Consider the following 15,221-nt stretch of genomic DNA (forward strand, 5'->3'; position numbering starts at 1 on the left):
CCAATAGCTCTAGGATGCAATATCCCTCATGGCCAGGAGGTGCCACCACCAACCCTAAGATTCTTAAATTTAAATCCTAGAGATTTTTAAATGGATTCCTTTCATTTCTCCTTTATGCAAATGTCATAAAGCAATGACTCCTTTTATACGCATCTAATTCATACAGATAAAACAAGGATGTGTTAGCAGGTCAGATTCAGACCTATGTTTTCAGAGAAGAGTAAGTATTTGTGATAAGGAGAGAGAAGAAAGGATGTTTGGAAGGTAGGAAGAGTAGTATCTCTGAGGGCACGTTATAGCCTTGGCACACAAGAATTTTTTAAAAGATTTACTTAGTTACTTCAGAGAGAGACAGAGGGCAATCATGAGCAGGAGGGGCAGAGGGAGAGAGAGAACCCCAAGACGACTGCTGCTGAGCTCAGATCTGGATGGAAGCTTCATCTCACCAGCAGGAGATCAGGAGCTGAGCAGAAACCAAGAGTCAGACACTATCCGCCGACTGCACTGGCCAGGTGCACCCAGGTACTGAGAACTGAAAAACAGGTACGAATTCCACCTGATACTAAAAATTCCCTGTGGGGAAATGCAAATAAATCATGGGATAGAATCAATATAGGTGTCAGTCCTAACTACGGTGTGAAATAAACGCAAAGAGAAGTGAGTAAGCGCCTCTAGACTCATGGAAACTTTCACAGAAGAGGAGAAATTTGAGCTAGGTGCGCAGGATGGCACGTTCTGCGGACGACAACCGCCTATCGCAAAAGAGGGTGAAGTAAGGGCAGGATAAGCGGAGCAAAAACAGAACAATTCTGGGGTAGAGAATGGTAGAAAAGTGGCAAGTTGATGGGAAAAGGGGAAAAACTAGAGAACAAAGTATGAAATTTCTTATATGCCAAGAAGGACTGACCTTGCCTACATGACTAGGAAAGTAGGAGTCACTTGTTTTTAAGGAGAGAACTCTTGCAGCCGCGAGCAGAAATGGAGTAGAGACGGTGGGGGCTCGACTCAAGGACCACAGATGGGCACTTAGCCCTGAGTGCAAGAGAGAAGACCCAGGACTGAAGTACAGCCTTGATGGAGGGATGAAGGGAGAGGCTGTCCCGGAAATCTCTCTTGGAATCTGATTTAAGGAGACTGGAGACAGGCTGGTCCTGAGGCAGGATAATACAGAAAGCAAACAGTCTAGAAGGACTTTAAGAATACTAATTTAAGATGCTGAACAGATGGGGCCACCATGAACTAAGGTGAAGAAAACAAGACTTAAAGCCAGTTCCATTTTGGAAGCGGGGTGCGTGTTGTTTTCAGGGTTGTCTCTATGTTGGACTTGAGAAACCTATGAAACACTTAGATAGACAAATTTACTGGGAAGTTAGAATTAAGATGGTGGCTGAGCCAGGAGGTAGATTTTGCATTCTCCAAACACAGTTTTTATAACCCAGATTTTACACGAGTAACCTGATTTGCCTGCATGAGGATTTTTTTAGGGGTGGGAGGTGGGACAGGGGGGAGAAGCTTAAGCAGACCCCACACCTAGTGCAGAGCCCGCCCCAGGACTCCAGAAGAGGACTCTGAGATCATGACCAGAATTTAAATCAAGAGTTGGGACACCAGGCGTCCCTCGTTGATGATAAAATTTTAACACACATATACAAGTTTACATTTAACAGTCAAAACACTATTTTCTTTTATCTGCCAACGTGGGTTTTCTTTGATTTCTGTCAGTTTAGTTAACTTTTTTTAGTTAACACTTACGAAATCTGACCCCACCCCCCACAAGCTGTCAGACACTGCGAGGCACTGCGGTTGCATAACTGAGTCATTGTCACCATCGTAAAATCTCTAAGCATGGCCCAGTATGACGTCACTATGTGCCAGTTGGCTGACACACCACATCTTTTTCATTTTTTGGAAATATTCATAACTATGAGTACAATGAAGGAAAATCTAGTTTGGCTTTTGAGACATCATCAGTGCCTTCTAGGTATAAAGCTCTCTACCTGCTCCCAAGCGGGATGAAAACATGAGCAGAGGGCACCTGCGTTTAGAGGACTTCGCCGTCTACAATGTGTCCTCCAGCATCCGGCAAGCAGAGATGGGCCGTCTGAGCTTCAGGTTTCCAATTTCCAGTACAGGTATAACAAGGCTACTTTAAAAGCAGGGTTATTTAAATTGCTAATTGTGAATTGATTCAGGCACTCATTTACCTTGAGGTATTAGATAGGTTAATTAACTACCATGACTCATTTTTCAAATTATAACACGAAGACTAATTTCCCTTACCTTCTGCCTCTAAGATATTAATTAATCCGTTCTAGCATCGCACCAGCCCCGCATTTTATGAACACTCGGAGGTGCAGCAGCTCCGAGTCTGGCCGGCTGACCCTCCTCGGCTGGGACAGGGTAGTTACCACAGGACGGTGAGAGAGACCGGTCCACATTTCCCTGAAGTGCTATTCCACAGGACTAGTGCTCTTGAATAAGGCAGACAGGTAACGTGAATCATGCATATGCTAATTATAATAAATAATGAAAATATTTAGACACGGTGAGGTTTGAACTTGAACTTTCTGAATAAATGTTGATTAGTATGCAGCACAAGCAGTGTACTCAGCTTTTGTTCTTACTCTTAAAAGGCTGTCATTACTAAATGATGCTTTGAAATTTTACAGCTGTTTGCTCATCTCTCCGTTTCTACCTTTCTATCCTGGAGCAAAGAAATCACACGGACTCCGCCTTGAAATACCGACAAGAAAGTCCTTCACGTGGACGTCGCTGCGGGTATGGAGGCGTTGATGGGAAAGGCCCCAAGTCCGTCACCAGCGCAGTGAGAACGGCCGCCACCTGCAGCCGAGAGCCCCATAGTGCAACGGCGGTTCTGAGGGAGAGCAGGCCTGCTTCTCGAAGTCCATCTCCATGAGGACACAAAGGAAAACATCAGGATCACAGACTACTGCCCCCCCAATCCCTGCCATGAAGACCATTCTTGTCTTGTCCCCTGCATGTGCTTTTAAGAAACAAAATAAAGAACCAGAGTCCATGGGGATAGACATTTTGGAAAAGACAACGCGGCAGGTTCGGGCTCTGGGACAGAACATGTGTTCATCCGTGACGGTTTCCTCAGACAAGGTCACTTCCAACACATCCCAGGGACTGTGTGTCTCGCTGGGAAGAGAGGGTTTGGGGATGTTCCACCAGGCACTGGCCCTGGAGGCAGGGGCTCCTCCTCTCTTCCCTGGGCCCCTGGGGCTAACTGCAGGAGAGGCAAGATAGATGGGGTGACAGGGAGGTAGAGGGAGGCTTTGCTGGTGGGGACAATTAGGTAAATACATGTAAATTGTGGCAAGATCATTTTAAAGCAAGGACAACATGCAGCTTCCTGCAAGCTTTGCAAGTTGCCTTCTGTGCCCGCCCCCCCTGCCCCCCGCTTCTGCAGTCCTGTGAGATCTCATGGGAGGATCCTTCTAGGTTCGTCGGTGAATCCGCTGAAGAGGTAGCATCAGAGTGTCAGTGCACGCTAGTCACGTGCCAACATAATTGCTCATGGAAATAACAATGATAAGCTCGATTCTGCCTGAAAGACCACCCAACCAAGCCGCGAAGACAGAAAAATAAATCGACGATTGCTCGTCTGGGTCCTACGATCATGAAGCACAGTTGCGAACAGAGAGAGGGCAGGCAGGGCAGGCACGTCTCCTTCAAGCAACCGGACGCTGTACCTGCGCAGCGCAGAGACTTCCGGCCCCCGGAGCCCATCTCCGGGCCGGAGGGGAGCCTGGGCAGCAGGTGCTCAGAAAGCATCGCGCTGCGTTTGGGTGGACGGAAACATGCCACTACAAAACCACTCCGGCCGTACGCCTGATGCCGAGCTGGGACCTTTATTCTCCGAGGGGCCTTCCCCACGCCGCCTCCGCTGAGCGCCAGGCTGTCAGGGCCCAGGAAAACTCAGCGGACAAGCCGACCCCCCTCCGGAGTTCCGTTCAGCAGCTGAAGCTCCCTCCTGGAACCCAGGGCTGCCACTGCAGTGGGACCCTTCTCCCTCTTCTTGGTCTGTCCCCAACACCAACCCCTCCTCTTTCCGCAGTGCCTGCCACTGAAGCTTGAAGCGGACACGAATCCTAAACTTGATTTTCCAAACGACGGCATCTTTGACACACGTGAGTGATCCCGACGACCTTTCTAGCGATTACTTGAACCTCAATAAGTGCTCCGGATACTCAAGCTTTGTGCCCTTGAACCTCCCGACATCGGCCGCGTGCCTGCTCCTCCTTGTTTTTGACCTTGTCTCGCAAGCCCCTGCCTCAGGTCCCCACCTCCAAATCTAGGACTTCTGCTTCTCTTTTCCTCACCGGGTAAAGAAGCAAACTTAATTGTGATCCATTCCCAAAACATAAACTTCCTTTTAATAGAACCACAAGACTTCAGCCCCCAGCTGCTCGGCTGTTCATTCATTTCTGCACTTGTTGAAATCCCGGTAGAAGGCCAAAAATAAAACAAAACCCACAAGGAATTTGGACAAGTGAGGTAACATACTTTAAAATTACGTCCAAGATCACATTGCTTTAGCTCAACATTTTACACGTTTTGCTTCTCCTTTTTATTCATTTAATTTTATTTTATTTTTTCAGTGTTCCAAGATTCATTGTTTATGCACCACACCCCGTGCTCCATTCAACACGTGCCCTCCTTAATACCACCACCAGGCTCACTCAACCCTTCACACCCTCCCCTCCAAAACCCTCAGTTTGTTCCTCAGAGTCCACAGTCTCTCATGATTCTCATGATCTCCCCCTCTGATTTCCCCCAATTCACTTATCCTTTTCTTCTCTTAATGTCCTTCTCACCTCTGGTCCTGCAAAACAAACAAACAAAAACAAAAAACTCACAAAACAAAAAACAAAAGCAAAACAAAACAAAAAACAAAAATGCCCACTGACACTGAATTTAACATTCTAAAACTACTGAAAAATCCTAAAAGTCAAGGAAGTCGATCATGTCCTCGCAAGGTGCTTCCTCCGCTTGCTAAAGAACGAGCATTATGATGAGTGAGCTTTGGCTCCAAGAGACGTGGTAAACAGCCATTCTCTGTCTAACACTGCAGCGAGTGGACTTCTTCTGCTCCTTCCACACCTTTGAGTATGGAACTTTGCAGAAACAGACTGCCGCATTCTTAGTTTTCACGAGTCCAAGGATCGATGCCACGTCTGGTGCTTAATTATTGCTTACTAAGTGTAGTGGCCTCATTCCATGATTAAGTAGAAACGATGAGGTGTCTTCTTAAAAATTAACTATCCTGAAAAATGTCATCCGTGGAACTGATCTGCGCGTGACAGAAAACGTACCCCCTGCCTTCGCCACGTAACACTGACTCCTCTGGGCTGAGAACCTACTTCATCCACTTCTCCTGAATATCACTCTCTCACAAAGCCCCGGAGATCAGGGTGTGCAGGTGAAGGGCAGGACCCTAGAACGGCAGTCTTTCTCACCCTGCGTGCACAAAGATCTAGGCTTTGCATCCACAGAGTCCTGGCATCTGCCTCCTCCATCTGTATGCCGTTTCCCCGGGTTTCACTGAGCGCCAGGGGGCGTATCTGACCGCCGGGGGGTCCTCAGGGTGGCTCTGTAACCCCCACCGTGTATCAGAGCTTTTTCATTTATCCCTACAGAACTCTTACACTTTCAAGTCACCGCTAATGGCTCCTGCATCTCCCAGTTGGTCCAACGAGAAAAGGCAAAGCAGGTCATACAAACGATCACAACTTTTATTAATCTCTCTTCTTCATATTTATTTTTTTCATTTTCCAATCTCTAGAACTTTTGATACAAGTTAAGTTCTAATGATTTTTATCTCCCGAACTACTTTTTGTTAACCTTTCATGAGTTGTCAAGTGCAATGGAAAACTTAAGGAAAAGGTTTACTGAAAGCACATCCTTATAGCTGGCACAGTGGGCAAGAGCATGGCGACCATACTGAGTACAGAGCGTGTGGGGCGCTGGGGCAGGAAAGTGGGTCGGCCTCATGCTAACCAAACCCAGCAGGAGTTCCACTCTCTTACTGGCCTGCGGCACCTACGGTCTTCAGGACTTCCAGATGCTTCTTGAACACCTTGTAGTTACCTGCTACCGTCCATGCTTTCCGTAATGACCATTTATTCCTTATCATAACCTTGACAAGTAGAAATTAATCATTGTATTAGTAGATTATTATATACTCCTCATAATACCTTTGATCAATAGAAGTTAACAGTGGCAACAGAACGGAATTTCAGAAAGTAACCTTCTCAAAGTAGCATAGCTCCAAACTCAAAGCTTTTTCCGCAATCCTTAAAGTTTCACTGAGAAATGACACAAATGTAGAACTGGAACAAACCCTAAAGCCCACATAATCTGGGGTTAGCAAGAGACCACTAGACACAGGAAACGTGACCGCCAGACACGCAAATGAGCAGACCCCACTTTCCTTTGTGTTCAGAGGTACTCGAGTAGTAGATATTAACACTTACTTCAGAAACCCTTTACCAGTTGAGCCAAGTTAAGAGAGAGAGCGTTAATTTTATATCCTAGGGCCAAATACAACTTTAATCCATATGGCTATTGGGATGAGAGGCAAAGATACTGATAAGCATATCTGGGTCTGCTTCCCTGGGTAAGAATACCCTATACCACTGTACTGAGTATAGATGGAAAAGGCAAATTCTTGCATATTGTCATTCCAGGAAGTATGATCATTTCTCCCCAACCAAAATGTATCATGTATAACCTATCACTTCTGCTAGGATTTATACTAATAGAGCTCTACTCCGGAGGCTTAGAAATTAATAACTTATTAAATTATATACACTGGAAAAGATGAAGACCTTAGATCTCTTGGCTGTTTTCAAGAATTTACATGATTCTTCCCTGACAGTGCATTTGGACTGACTAGAAGAAAAATGTTAAAGAAACTGCACACAGAAAGAGAAGAGACAAGTAAGTATTTGTTCACTTACGCCCTCCATCTCCTCCATCTCTGCAGATCCAAATCCTCACCAACCAACAAGGCCCACTGAAAAGAAGTCAGCCTTCTCCATGAAGCAGTCCCTACACCCCGCGCACAAGGCTTTTGGTTATTTATAAACAGGCTTTGTCTCCTCTTCCAGCATTCGAGCCCTGGGCCCCTCACTGCCTCCCGCATTCCTTTTATCCTGCCCGTACAACATGACTTAGTCCATCTGTGTTGAATGGACACACTGACAGAATATGAAATGGGAGAGTCAGATCATGGAAGATGAGATGCCCACCATGTCTTAGCACACTCCCACCCAGCTAGATGCTTTCCAGCCTCTCAAAGGGACGTTCAAAAGCTAAGGAAGGGGAGCTGCCCTGGGCGTGAGAGCTTTCCAGGAAGCAGGAGGAAGGACAGGCTTGTGATGCGCCTGAGAAGGGCGATGTTCGCATGCACACTGTGCCCGGACGCATGCACGTAAAATGTCTCTTTTTAATCCAGTAGAGAAAATGAGCTCATACAGTGTTCACGTGATCCTTGACGTTGATTTACAAATTACACTTTTTCCATCAAATGTGAATCATGCTTTACCATATATGGTGCTGTGAAAAAAAGAAAAAGAAAAAAGAAAGAGAGACATGAATTGTAGCCATCTGGTAATTTCAGTGAGTCCTCTATGCTTGTATTTCCTACAAAACTAGCATTTTTGGACTCCATGTTTATGTTTACCTAAATGTCTCCAAGCATCAGTGGATGGGCCTTTGATTGAATCATTTATCACAGAGAAGATCAATGGAGAGGACTCAGGCCAGCCCCAGAGGAAATTAACTGATCTGAATATGGATGCTAAAGCTTTCTCCCACTCCTTTTATTTTGGATTCTTATGTACTCAGCAGAATGCCATCTTTTTGCTCATAATCGCTTCAGTCAGCACTCTGCTACTCCAAGGTCAGGACTGTCTGCTGAGAACTCCTTGCAATTCAATTAGCAGCCATAAGGGCGGTGCACGAAATTAAACGCACCCAGATTCCTTTCTCTGTATCTCCGTGTAATAACCACTGCATCTAAACAACTCACACACACACAACGTCTCTCAAAGGACCAGAAAGAAATAGCATTTATTCATTTTTAGCCTGAACTCTAAAGACTCAATAATAATAACAATAATAATAATAACAGTTATATCATTGTGAACATTATTATAAATGTTATTATTATTGATATAATCAATATTACTGTTATTGACAAATTATCTCAGGGATGTTCTCATCAATTTCCCAGGCAAATCCACTGAATGACGTACGTTTTCTGATATGTAGGCTAGCACGCTAAAAGATATGGCAGTATTACATTTATTTGCTAGTATACAGAGCTTATTGGTTTCATTGAGCTTTGCATTTCCCAGATTGACAAGAGTCCACTTGGAAACCATGGACTCGATTAGTAGAATCACTTAAAAAATCACTTAAAATTTTTTTCAAATAATATCTAGGATTTTCCATGCATTTCCATGCAGTTTAAGATAGAAGATATTAGATACTGGAAATATTAGATATTGGAAAGTCTTGCAATTATAAGTGGATATGAATGATGCTGTCGCAAACAGCACTATTAACGTATTAAAATCGTTACTAACAACAATCATTCCTTCTGAGAAATAAAGCATAACAAAGTATTACACAGGCCTTGTCTATCTACAGATCTTGGTAATCATACGTATCATTACATTTGATAAAGACTAAATAAAAGTCTTCCAAATTAAAAATAGACTGATTAATGTGCCGGTCGTTTCCCTGTGGTAGACATTACCTAGTCAAAGTAGGCCTACCCAGATACATGCACACACAAGATACATTACTATGTTTCTTATATTTTATCTTCTTTTTTCTTTCACAAAGAATGAGTCAACCGACAATACACATGTACAATCAGCAGAAAAGGTCTGAATAATGGATAATTTTGAACTAAATTTCCCTTCAACCACATAGTGTGAACACTGATCAATTTTGGCTGCCATCCGTGTCTTGGATTTTGTATCATCAACCAATATTTATTGGGCTCCTACTGTATACCAACAATGATTTCAGACGCCTTGGATTCGAAGTTGAAAAAGGATGTCCCTGCTTTGTGCTCCAGCTTGAGAGAGGGGGAAGTAGAAGGCTGCAGTAGGGCTTTGAAGTGTGAGGCAAAAATCCCACACCACGGGCTGAAGGAGCTCCAAGCAGAAACACACTCAGAACTCGAACTGAGATTGTGCTCCAAAGGAGGATTCAGCCATAAAAAAAACTAATATTTACGTCATGTATTTAAAGAACAGGGCATCTGGGTGGCTCAGCTGGTTGGGCGACTGCCTTCGGCTCAGGTCATGATCCTGGAGTCCTGGGATCGAGCCCCACATTGGCTCCCTGTTTGGCAGGGAGTCTGCCTCTCCCTCGGACCCTCTCCCCTCTCATGCTCTCTCTCTCTCAAATAAGCAAATAAAATCTTAAAAAAAAAAAATAAAGAATATTTGTTGCTGAGTTTTTCCCACTACAGAATGGGAATTTTAAGCATCATTTTGATTAATCAAAGTGGCAAGCAGCATATGCACGTGTACAAGTCGATAGAGAGTCCGCTACACATTTTCTTGGTCAGCCGGAACATTGTATTCCACATCCCCTCCTCATTTCTGTCTTTCCAGGGGAGTTCTGCCAGCGCCCCACGGTTGCTTCCTTGTGACCACTCAATAGCATTCGGCCGTTGCTTATTCCACAGACTGTCTTGTCTGTGGAGCAAAAAGCCTGAAGTTCGAGCTCATTTTCAGAGTCTTTTCTTTGATCTGTACCAGAAGTAGAGCCCCTACTTTCCAATGGGGGAAGATGTAAAAGAAGACCTTTAATTTTTCATTTCGTTATGCCTTCTTTCCCGGCTGGCTGTTGACAGTCCCGTCACCAAGGAACGTGTGGGTCCAGATAGGGGTAATCTTGCCTGTGGGCTGACGCGGTTGGCTTCCTAATCCATCTCTAAATCCGCAGTGCCCTTCTGCCAGACTGATCTGGGAGGTTTTGACAGGACGCGCTCTCCGGTTGGGTTCACTGAGCCTGTGACCAGCCTCCTGAGGCCGGCCCCCCAGTCGAGGCTTGCCATTTTGTTCCACCTGCCGGCTCTCCCACGACTCCGCTCTAAATCCGCGGGGCTCTTCTCCTTTGGCTGATTACACTTGCTGCTCTTAGAAATTGTAATAGCTCACGACGAAAAAATGGACTTTTGACCCCAGCACTTTACATTCTTCCTTTCCTTCCCTAGTCCCATTTTGTAGTAGTGACCTTCTGCTTTCAAATCCGACTTCCCGAGTCAAGGGTATCTTATCTTTTAATCCAGCGAGAGACTAAATGAGAGAATGAATGCATTCACAAATTATATCTGCTATATAGGTATGTGGATCTCGTACCTATATATCAGCTCTTTCTGTAAATACATTTAAAGTACATTAACACGTAACAGAATAATACTAAAATGTACTGGAAACTGGCTTCTAAAAGAAACTATTTGTTGAGAGAAAGTTGTGCAGTGATTATTTCCCAAGATCCTTATTAATTATATTTATGATGATTTATCAGAAGAAAGAGCATTTGCTTAAAAAAAGCATTTTTGCCCTGATGATTGGCTAAATTAGCCAACATAGAAGACAGCTCCATGGTCGTAGAGCAAGCCTTAATTCGACCAGAGGTTGTAGTCACTAGTTTATTTCTGAATGCTACTCTCCCCTGGGTTTCTCTTTTTGTATGCAAATGAAAGGACCCTGACTACATAAAATTAATTAATGCTTAAACTAATAATGGGTTTGGGCATGAACCATTTCTTTAGCACTCTCAGAATCTCAAAGAGGATTCTAGGGAATTAATTGGCATAAGCAATTTATGACAACAGTTCTAGAATACTTAATTCTAAAGAATAACTCCAACATCACATTTTAAACTATAGAATTTTCTTTCATCTTTTTATAAACCTCTTACTTTAGAATAGTTTGGGATTTATAGAAAAAATGTTGACGATAGTAACAGAAATTCGCCATATACCTTGTACCCAGTTTCCCTGTTATTAACATTTCCAATTAGTATGGCAAATTTCTCACAGTAAACAGACCAAAATTGAAACATTTCATAACTGGTGTCCATATTTCATTCCGGATTCCTTTTATACCTAATGTCCTTTTCTCTGTTCCTGGATCCTACCTAGGGTGCTGTGTTACATTTAACATTGCGTCTTTTTAGGGGACTTCTTGGCTGTGACAGTTCTCCGAATTTTCTTGTTTTTCATGACCTTGACAGTTCTGAGGAGTACTAGTCTTCACAGAATGCCCCTCTTTGGGATTTTTTTTTTTTTTTAACAGCTTCACTGACATATAAATTACAAACAGGTATGCCCATCACCATAGTTTGAAGTTATTTCCATCAATTCCAGTGGAAACCCCATACCTTTTCGATATCTGTCCCTTATCCCCTCTTTGTGAATGCCCATCACCCCCACCTTCCACTTTAGGCCATAACTAATCTAGTTTCTGACTCTGTGGATTTCTCTGTTTGGGATATTCTATAAGAATGAAGTCATATGTAACCTAATTCAATAGGTTAAGCGTCTGACTCCTGATTCTGGCTCAGGTCTTGATCTGAGGTTGTGAGATCGAGCCCTATGCCGGGCTCAGCACTGGGCACGAGACTGCTTGGGGCTCTCTCCCTCTCTGTCCCAGATCCTCCCCCCTCAAAAAAATGAATGGAGTTATATACTTATTTTGTGACCGGCTATGTTGTGGTCTTCTTTTGTGACAGGCTATTTTGGTTAGCATATTTTCTTTCTTTCTTTTTTTTTTTTTTTAAGATTTTATTTATTTATTTGACAGACAGAGATCACAAGCAGGCAGAGAGGCAGGCAGAGAGAGAGAAGAGGAAGCAGGCTCCCCGCTGAGCAGAGAGCCCGATGTGGGGCTCGATCCCAGGACCCTGAGATCATGACCTGAGACGAAGGCAGAGGCTGTAACCCACTGAGCCACCCAGGCGCCCCGATTAGCACATTTTCAAACATTCATCCATGTTGTAACATGTATCAGTACTTAATGTCTTTATTTTTTTCTTTTATAAAAGCAGTGAACGGAGCCCAGAATCTTGGGCTTCAGAAAACTGAGTCTCTGATCTCACTCCTACATCCACACTGTGCCAACCGGGCACAGGGAGGCCGGGGAGTGTGACGAGGCTAGCCGAGTCAGTGTCCCCAGGGCACCAGGCACAAGGCTCAAGCTTCTCCAAGAAAGCCTCAAAGAAATGCACTCCTTTTTATGGCTCAATAATATTCCTTCGTATGGACGCACCATACTTGCTTATCCATTCACCTGCTGATGGCCTATTGTGTTGTTTCTCCTTCTTGCCTATTATGAATAACAGTTTCTTGAACATCTGTTACGTAAGTTTGCATGTAGATACTTATTTTCATTTCTCTTGAAATGAAAGAGAAATGTCTATATACATAGAAGTTTATATACATAGAAGTGGCATTACTGGGTCCATGGTAATGTGACGTTTAACCATCTGGAGCTTTGCCAGACTATTTTCCTAAACACTGCACCATCTCACGTTCCCACCAGAGGTTCACGGGGGTTCCAGTTTCTCCACCAATCACCAACACTTGTTATGAACTCACTATTTTTTTTTTTCTTAAATTCTAACCATTCCAGGGGATGGGCAATAGCATCTCATTGTGGTTTTCATATGCATTCCCCTGATGACTGACAATGCCAAGAATTTTTTCATGTGATTATTGGCCATTTGTATATCTTCCTTGGAGAAATGTTATACTTTCCTTATTTTAATCATTGAAAGGTCAAAATTCTTTCTATATTCTTTTATTTCCATTTCATTTCTTTTTAGTGTTCCAGAATTCATTGTTTATGCAACACACCCAGTGCTCCATGCAATACGTGCCCTCCATAATACCCACCACCAGACTCACCCAACCCCCCACCCCCCTCTCCTCCAGAACCCTCAGTTTGTTGCTTAGAGTCCACAGTCTCTCATGGTTCCTCTCCCACTTTGATTTCCCTCAACTCACTCTCCTCTCCATCTCCTAATGTCCCCCATGTTATTGGTTATGCTCCACAAATAAGTGAAACTGTGTGATGAATGACTCTCTCTGCTTGATTTATTTCACTCAGCATAATCTCCTCCAGTCCCATTAATGTTGATACAAAAGTTGGGTATCCATCCTTTCTGATGGAGGCATAATACTCCATTAAATATATGGACCATATCTTCTTTATTCATTCGTCCATTGAAGGGTATCTGGTTCTTTCAAAGTTCGGTGACTGTGGTCATTGCGGCTATGAACACTGGGGTACAGATGGCCCTTCTTTTCACAACATCAGTATCTTTGGGGTAAATACACAGTAGTGCAATTGCAGGGTCATAGGGAAGCTCTATTTTTAATTTCTTAAATAATCTCCACACTGTTTTCCAAAGTGGCTGCACCAACTTGCATTCCCACCAACAGTGTAAGAGGATTCCCCTCTCTCCACATCCTCTCCAACACATGTTGTTTACTGTCTTGTTAATTTTGGCCATTATAACTAGTGTAACGTGGTATTTCAGTGTGGTTTTTGATTTGGTACCGGCATAAAAACAGACAAATAGACCAGTGGAACAGAGTAGAGGGCCCAGATAGGGACCCCCAACTCTATGGTCAAATAATCTTTGACACAGCAGGAAAAAATATACAGTGGAAAAAAGACAGTCTCTTCAATAAATGCTGCTGGGAAAATTGGACAGCTATATGTAGAAAAATGAAACTTGACCATTCTCTTACACCATACACAAAGATAAACTCGAAATGGATAAAAGACCTCAATCTGAGGCAGGAACTTATCAGAATCCTAGAGGAGAACATAGGCAATAATCTCTTTGACATCGGCCACAGCAACTTCTTTCAAGATATGTCTCCAAAGGCAAAGGAAACAAAAGCAAAAATGAACTTCGAGGACTTCATCAAGATCAAAGGTTCTGCACAGCAAAGGAAACAGTCAAGAAAACAAAGAGGCAACCCACGGAATGGGAGAAGATATTCGCAAATGACAGTACAGACAAAGGGCTGATATCCAAGATCTATGACTAACTTCTCAAACTCGCCACCCAAAAAAAAGATAATCACGTCATAAAATTAGCAGAAGACATGAACAGACACTTCTCCAAAGAAGACATACAAGTTGCTAACAGACACATGAAAAAATGCTCATCATCACTAGCCATCAGGGAGATTCAAAAATTTCTATATTCTAAACACAAGTCCCTTATCAGCGATATAGTCCGCGAACATTTCCTCCCACTCTGTGGGTTGTCTTCGTATTTTCTTCATGGTGCTCTTTGAAGCACAAATGTTTCTAGTTTTGTTGAAGTCTTATTTATTTATTTATTTATTTATTTATTTATTTATTTATTGCTGCTTGTGGTTTTGGTACAAACACTTTTCCTTTTTCTCATAGAGTGTCCAAGGAGCTTACTCTCCCTTTAGTCAAATACGTATTGGTCACTTTCCCACATTTTCCAGTTCCTGCGCCCCCGTGCAGTTCCAAGAAGGCCTACCATCAAGGAACTTCTCTCACTATAGGAAAAGTCTGTCATCTCTCTTCCTGATTCCTGTGTCTCAAACTCCTTTTTCTCTTTCACGACTCTTCCATGAGAACAACGCCTTTACTAATGGACCTTTTCACCGACCACTTCCTCTATCCTAGGATGAAGGATATCATTCCTAGAGGCAGTGGATGCAGTCAGCATTCCAGCTTCAAATTCCATTCAACTCTAAACGCAGGTGATGGAACCAGCAATCATCTACATGACTAAGCAAGAATGGTGTTAAGACTAAAAAAGAGTTTTATCAAGATAGTGAACTTTGAAATTCCCCTTTTAAACGTACAATTACATGTTTTCTAGCATATTTACAGAGACGGCAACCATCCCTATAACCCAGATTCGGAACATTGTCATCATCCTGAAAAGAGACTTTGTCTCCATCTGCTCTCAGTCCCCAGTCTCCCTCCACCCGGCTCCCGTGCCAAGTGACCAGTGGTCTGGCTTTCCCCCTAGAGATTGACTCTTGCCCTAGACATTTAATTTGTCACTGAGACCTAACTAGTATGCCTCTTCCATAGGTCTTAAATTTACTTAATTCCTTAGGTTGGATTTTCTTTTGTTATTATTTGTGCTCCTGGAAGTTTCTC

General features: G+C 43.3%; 1 protein-coding gene across 1 annotated transcript in view; it reads right to left on the minus strand.

Annotated features, from left to right (window-relative positions):
* CSMD1 (CUB and Sushi multiple domains 1) overlaps positions 1–15,221 on the minus strand; it is a 1,942,714-nt gene that overhangs the window by 1,784,771 nt on the left and 142,722 nt on the right. The window lies entirely within an intron of this gene.

This window comes from Mustela nigripes, chromosome 18 (genome assembly GCF_022355385.1).
Source record: "Mustela nigripes isolate SB6536 chromosome 18, MUSNIG.SB6536, whole genome shotgun sequence".
NCBI lineage: Eukaryota > Metazoa > Chordata > Mammalia > Carnivora > Mustelidae > Mustela > Mustela nigripes.